At 43.2% G+C, this 7,876-nt stretch overlaps 1 long non-coding RNA gene across 1 annotated transcript; it reads right to left on the reverse strand.

The window, feature by feature from the left end:
* Positions 1–1,893: 1,893 nt before the first annotated feature.
* On the reverse strand, positions 1,894–3,557 carry LOC124695849. Its single transcript, XR_007000599.1, has 2 exons — positions 3,033–3,557; positions 1,894–2,278 (listed from the first exon to the last, which is right to left on the reverse strand). It is a non-coding gene; the product is annotated as an uncharacterized LOC124695849 (long non-coding RNA).
* Between the last annotated feature and the right edge of the window lie 4,319 nt (positions 3,558–7,876).

The following is a 7,876-nucleotide window of genomic DNA, read 5'->3' on the forward strand; positions in this document are numbered from 1 at the left end:
TTACTTATAATCATAAAATATATGCATGTGCAATATTTAATCACTGAAAAAACTAGTAAGAAAATGTGTGCTCATGAAATTCCATACCATTCTTCGTACTACCGAAAATAAAACCGTCTTCATTCTATTCCAAAGCGCAGAAGGATCATACTGACATACGTGCAGAAGATGATAGTAGAAGTGAAATGGCTGGAACGGCCAAAAAAACGACCCCAGAAGTAGGGTTCACTTTGCAAATTGCAATAGTAGTAAAACAACAGGCAGGTCGAAATCCGTAAACCGGTACTCATTAGAGCAACACAAATCCAATCCAATGGGATTCCCCTCCACCATCGCGTACAAGTCAGAGTGCATCTAGAACTAACAAAGCTAGAAAAGGCCCAAGGCTAGCAGTTAATTCAGTTCCAACCAGCGGCTCAGCCGATCAAGCTTGATGCGATGCGGGCACTTCCATGAGGAAATCGAAGTAAGCAAGCAGTAGCACTAACAAGCAGTAAGCATCAGAGTGAATTAAATTCGGGACGCTTAATCCACCCACATGTGGAGACGGACCACGCACGCCCGCGCGCGCGCGCACACCTACCGAATCCAATCCAATCATTATAATACTCAGCGAGATGAAACGAAGAAAAATTGCTGGAGATACCCGGCAGCGTCACTTGGACTGACGAAATCGAGCTGAATTTTAGCAGCTGAGTCGAGCAGCCCCACAAAAACCCCCCAGGCGCGAGCGCGAATCGAGTCAATGCAACCGATGAGCACCCGGAAGGGATCTAGAAGCGTCGGGGAGAGCTCACCTCGCGGTAGATCGAGGAACTGGCTGCGCACGCGCGGACGAAGGCCCCAGCCGTACGTACGTATGAAGGCAGGCCCCCTTGTCTGTCGAAGCTCCCTTCCGCCGCCGCCACCTAGAGGCAGTCCGCGCGCATCTGCAGCGGCTGGGGAATTGGTGAAGGGGTCGACGAATCCGGAAGCTTCTGGAAGGATTGGAGATCTCACCTTCACCTTGCTCCTCCTGCTGCAGCGCTCGCTTCCTCTCTTGTCCGCAGTTTTTTTCCCCGTGATTTTCCTGGCCCTCTTGTTGACTCGTCGTAGCCTTATATTATTCGTGGACGCGATAATATCCCACGGGCTGCTCCTGGCCGTCCGATCGGCGCCCGCGCATCCGGCCGTCCGTACCCAGATTGGGCGTACCGCGAGCCGCGATCCGAACATGCGGGCCCGGGCGAGGAATGGCGTCCACTGTGGCGTGTTTGTTTGTCCCGTGAGGCAAGCCGTGGGCCCAGCTGTCGATTTGATCTGGTCCCGGGACCACCTCCGGGGTTGGTAGGCAGTTACTTCTCTGGCGCGTGGGACCGGGGTGGCATGGGGCCCGGTTGTCAGTGGGGGTTAATGAGTGCGGCCTTTTTTTTCTGTTTGTTTGGAGTGGCGTCACGTCCCCTTGGAGGCGCGAGGGGCCGGATAGTTTACGCATATTTTTGTACTACTACGAACGAATGATTCTTGGTTGCACGGGATCGTGTGGTCCTCCCTGTGTATGCTAGGTAGCATGACGAGCAGACAAAAACTATTGCGATGTGATTTCGCTGCGGTACATGTCACAAAACAACCTCTACCTTTTTCCCGTACTAATACATCAGACCGAGTAGGTCCATGGAAAGAATAGAAAAATTTTATGCCATGTACCCTAGATTTCTATAGGAACACTTCAAAAACCGTTATTTAAACTAGATGGGCAACGCGCTTCGCCGCCGCCTGCCAAACGTTGTATCACTCAAATACATCTATACGTCTGATATATCATAGTGGACTACATGACCACAATAAATAAGAACCTGGTCTATATATCACATGCAGTCTATACTTTAACTCAAAAAACATGATGCATGCATATGATGTCAGTGATGTAATCGTCTCTTGTCCATCTCACACTGATAAAGATAAAATTGATTGTTCTATAGTAGTGAATATGCTAAGTCTACAATCGTAAGTAAAACCGGAGGAGACACTCATACACACAAGAAGCATCAGTGAAGGGCTCTTTTTTTTAACGTTTTTAAGGATGTGAGAAAGACATACTTTTACACTTGCGCTCAAACTAAACTAACATAATGCCACTTAAAAAGCTATGTAGCATTTCTCTGGTAGTGCTCTCTCATTTTCACTCGTCACTGCATTATAATTATCTGCTAGACCTTGTTAGCTTCATGTTGTCACATCATCATCAATTCCCTTTGGCATAAAGAGGTGATGTCTCAAAGTGTTCTGAATCTACATCCTGCCAAAAAGGAAAAGCAGTAAGTTGAGATGGAAAACATGAAGACATTAGAACGCATGAAAAGTACGAAAGTCATTAACTCATGAAATGCCAACCAAGGAAACATTTCATATAATCGAGATCCATAGGAACATCTCCAAGTTCACCTATAAGTTCAGAACATACAATCTGCAGAATTCCCACTATCGAAGTTCTTAGTATTTGGTGTATAGGGCTTGGAGACTAAACAACAGAATTAAAATTTAGGCTTCACAACAACATACATAGCCTCCGTTTATCTTCAATTGATTGTGGTCCATAGCCCTTCCAAATAGAATATGCAACCATACATGTTGATAGCATGGGCATTGGTGAAGACTATCAATAGGATAACTGCAACTATTGAAGTCCTTGTGGCATGCAATCCTTTAAGTAAACAGTTGTAGTTAGAAAAAGAATATTTAAGTCTAGAATCATACTAAAAAAAGGATACACACAAGAGGCATCAATTAAGAGCTCGACTTTTTGTCCTTGGCAAGGCGGATCAACTTTTTATACTGCCACTCAAACTGAACTAAGAGAATGCCAATTTAAAAGCTATGTAGCATTAAACTTTGAAATCACAACTGGGTTAATACACGATAGACTTATTTAGCACTTGCTAGCGCGCCACAGATGTATAACCGACCCCTCGTAGAATCATCATGAGAATACAAAAAAAAAAGCCTTCCAGATCAATTCAATTTGCTCATTCCTGTTAGGTAGCGCAAATTACTTTCTGGTTCGACAGTCCATCTCCCTACGTTTCTATTCTACCATCTCTTCCTGACTCGCAAGAGAGGCCACATCCCAAGGGTCCAGGTTCCACAGCAGTTTGTGGTGGTGGCCACCCACACGGTGGATGCAAACATGTACAACCAGTGACACCGACCTGAGTGTCGTGAGTTAAGTATGTAGAGAGGATTCAGTCCATTGCCCAGCGCTCTCTCAAGGTTCTGTAAATCCAGGCACATAAAAATTACAGGGAGATAGAAGTACCGCACCTGCGGTTTGGAGAGATATACAACGCCTGAAGTTCACAAGCTTGTTCTCTATAACGGAAAGACACTCTAGATTAGCACAGGTGGATAAGCCAAATGGTGGATAAAAGCAAAAATAATAACATGATGTTCAGACTGTCTGTTGTCGTTTCAACAAAAAAACATCACTTTTCTTTCTGAAATTTCTTATCAACCCATGCTATAACGATATTTGTAACAGTATAATACTACAACATACTAACTTCAGCTCGACCACCAGATACACCACCATGAACACTCACATACTTCCATACCCCCCAAAAACCTTTATCACTATAAGGAGAAAAGCAAAGGATACTGCAAAACATAAGAGCGGTTTGCAAAGGTTATATCCTTTCATCAAAATCACCAAGAATCAAGACGGACGACTGAAGTGTCATAGGAGGGCCTATAGGCATTAGGATCGATCGAATGAGACCCGGCAATTCTAATGCCGAATAGCTGAGCAGCAAGCTCAATTCGCCAGCGAGAAACCTATGTCATCCTGAACTGCTTAACCAACACATTACATCTATTAAGCATGACCGTTAACGACTCCACAGAATCACGACGGGCAATACCGCCACCCCATCAGCATCAAATAAACCCATCCAATGATCAAGCTCAATAACAATATCATAAAAGTATACAACTAATAAGTAAACTTCGGGATCTTATCGGTTGCAGGCATCAACAATTCCATATGGAAGCTAATTATTTAGGACTAATTTTAGTGCACCAGAGAAGCATATCCTTCTCTCCTTGTAAAATCATGTCTAAAATACCAGAAAAAAAAAGTCAAAGATGAAGTAGCTCACCTATGTTTGGAGCGGCAGCTCTATTCATGTTGCACAAGCCATCTCGCGTTGCTCCTCTTCTACTCCCATCTTCCTAGCTGAATATTCCTAGCCTCAACATATTTATGGCCTTGACAAAGCAGAAGTAAAATAAAAAAACATACCAATGAATATATCAGAGATACAGATATACACCAAGTTTTGTCAAAAAGAAATCCTTTGGGAACATCAAACTTCAGAATGACGGGTACATGTGAAAGGTACAAACATTAATTTTATTTTGTGGAAAAGAATCCGCTATAGAACATCAAACTTTAGAGTGTTATACAATATCTCTGCCTACATGTGGCCTTCGATAACACATATCCTCTAGAAAGAAAGTAAGATACACATCTAAATGTAAACATTAATAATGAGGACATAATTAAATTCATTCCGACAAAACCTGTGTTGATGCTATGGCAGGCAAAATTGTAGTAAAATTGATTTTTTTGCTCCAGTGAGCTCGTATCATTTTCTGTAACATTAACATGGCCAGTTCACAAGCTGCTAATCTGGATCTAAGATTAAAAAAAAAAACAGATTTTCTTATGAGATATACAAAAAACAACTAAAACAAGTGAGCTCAACTTTCCAGAAGTACTGATCTTCTTATGAGATATTTCTCTTTGTCTTCAACAGAGATATGTACCATGCATATTCATTTCGAAGTAGATACTCCCAAGACAATAAGAGATGTGAATTAGGAAGGATTGACGTGTTTCCTTCAAGTCCAGCTAAAGTTTATTCTTTAACATCATGAGTTGTGAGTAGGTTGTAGCGAAGACATAATATTAAGGTATAGAAGATATCATAAAAAGGAAACTATATTTACTGAAAATACGATGAAAGCATCAACCTTACGGACAAAATGGAGCAACCTTTTGCAAGTACTGAACTAACAAAAACCTTCTGAATACATTACTAAGCAGCTTCTGCTTCTATGGATTTTGCTGAATGAGGAGCAAAAATGGCACGGATAAGATAACCAAGTGACATTGAAAATACGTAAAGTAAACGTTGATGGGGTTTGTAGACAAATCAGAACTCCAACCAAGATATAAATGATTTGATTAAAATCACATACACCTTATGTTGTAGCCACACACGCATCAGTGGCCATGGCGGCCTTAACACCTAGAGTCGATGTCCATGTTTTTATCATCAGCAGAGGAAACTCATCCGGTTGCATAAATGGCCATCATGGCCCTCAAACCCTAGTGTCAATGTTGATGTTGGTATCACAGTGAAGAGAATTTTTTAATTCATAATATGTATTTGCACCAAGAGTTGATTCATCCACAATATGTGGTTCTATATTTTTGAGAGAAAATGCAGAAGAACTGAATGAATTTGCAGCAGGACTATATTCTCAAATAAGAAAGGAAATTAGGTAGGAGACACCCCATAGCCAAGAATTGTTCAGTACCAACAAACGATGTGGACTAATTGGTAACGTCACAATATATAAATTTGCAACTACTGCATATAAAATTAGCAAAGCTATTTTTGTATCAGCTCTGAACTAATTTGCTGCAAGTTGCACACCATTTGTTGTATCATATATTAGCATATTTTAATTAGCTAAGCTCTAATATTCCAATTTTTAATTCGACTTTGCCATCTCTTTGAAGAAATCTTTTACCCTTTTTATAGCACTTAGCATCACTATAATATCTAGATCAGTAGAAAATTTAGTGTTCACCTTTCGACAGCCTAAAGCCCTAAACCAAGGGATGGAACTTGGATGGAGAAAAGAGCTAGGAGGATGGGTGGATTAGTGCAGAATTGACGAAGGGGGTGGAAATTACTGGTTCAGAAGCCGCACATGTAGGCCTCCTTGACATGGTGGAGGGACCAAGGAAGCATCTCGCTCATGCGCACCATGTTGATCCACAGGGCTGGTCCCAGACGTCCTTACATGCGCACCTTGCTCTCCCAGGCCGTCCCCTCAGTAGCCTTCACGCAGCAGATCCGCGACGCGCCGACGCCGATGTCCACTACTACCTCTGCCCCAGCAACGGCGGCTGTCCCCCACGGCACCACCTCCATGCCGCCACCACCACTCTCCCTATTAATCACGCCGGTTCCAGACAGCTTGGCGCTCCCACTACGTGGGCAACTGGGCATTCTCCATGGTGTACTCCATTGGTGGGTGGTCGCGAGGGCGAGAGTAGTAGGGCGGCCGCCGCCCGCCGAGAACCCTAGCTGCAGGGGCATCTTAGAACGAAGAGGAATAAGAAGAACTTACCACCACCGCCCCCGCCTTGCACTGTCCAAAGCTCCACCTCCGCCGGTCCTCCATAGCCCCTAGCGTCCCCCCAAGGTCCGCCGCAACCCGTTCATCTCCGGCGGCGGCGAACCCTGCACACCCGCACCCACCCTAAGTAGTTTTCTCGTCCGTGGCTCGTTCGCCGTCCCTTTGTCCGCCGCGGAGAGCCACGGCGTCGCCGGCTCCGGCGAGGTGGACGGCAATGCTACAGCTCCGTCCCGCTCTTCTCTCTCTCAATTGCGGTGACGAATGGATCAGCCCGAGTTGAGACCTGAGATGATAACGCAGAAAAAAAAGGGTGGGCGGTGGCGGCCCCACACGGGCGATGCGCGCACCGTCAAACCTCTGAGAAGCCAGGGATCGCAACAGCAATACTTCTTGTATCTAATGTTAAATAATTAAGAAAAGCACAGAAATCTTAGACGCGAGGGTGAGGAGATGAAAACATGAGGTCAACATGAGGTGGTACCTCATGTTAGTACTCCTCCAACACGAATTTCATAGGAATCGTGATTTTTTTCCTTTGTTTCAAACGATGCCATTGGAATTTTTTTATATAAATCCTATCTCCAAAATTCATATGTTTTTCCTTTGTTCCAAATTGGCCCTACGTTGGTTTCCACGTTTCAAGATACTCGAGATTATTTCTAAATCATCATCTCTACATCACATAACACACATGGTCGACATATTTTGCGTATTCTCTATTACCGTGGTTGTTGATATACTAGTTCGCAACTGCTTCCTCGGTTTTATATTTGTTATCGCGGCTTTGGTCAAAATTTGGTATATGTACATATGTATCTACCTACGTTTCAATTTGTAGATTCGCTTGTTGAAGAAAAAAGTGAATTCTACTTTTTACTCTCTAATTATGCGTTTGTGACATTAATTATCCGCCGAGTGAAAATTTGTGAAAATTACACATTTTATAAGCATTGCACCCTTGTTTTCTAATTCGTGTCTCACTGGGCAAGGTGTCGGGTGATGAACGGGATTCAAAAATATTAAGAGAACAGCGTGGAATCGATGACACTGTCCAGTATTTACGCATTTTGTTGCGCCGAATCGACGTATGACGCATGCCCTATATAACAGTAATAATCAAAATATTATGGTAGTAGTTTCACTAAATAAGGTAATATGTGTCGAAAATGCACAACTTCAAAGCAAAAAATGTGAAATCCAATCAAAAAATGCGACAACTAATTTAGAACGAAGCGACGATACAAACACTTATTCATCTTATTAGGCACATCTAAACGCTAATAAAATTAATTAACCAGGAAGTCGTACACGAGTGTACTTGAAGGATGTGATTGGTTGCTCGTGAAACCTTTACTTGTTCTTACTGGGTCAAATGTTGGCAGTTTGGTGGACTTGCCCGCACCAAATTGTTGCATCGTATGATGTTTAAAGCGGCTTAAAAGTTAGCCTTAGAGAAACGTTCGAT

The sequence above is a fragment of the Lolium rigidum genome, chromosome 3, assembly GCF_022539505.1.
Source record: "Lolium rigidum isolate FL_2022 chromosome 3, APGP_CSIRO_Lrig_0.1, whole genome shotgun sequence".
NCBI classification, from domain to species: domain Eukaryota; kingdom Viridiplantae; phylum Streptophyta; class Magnoliopsida; order Poales; family Poaceae; genus Lolium; species Lolium rigidum.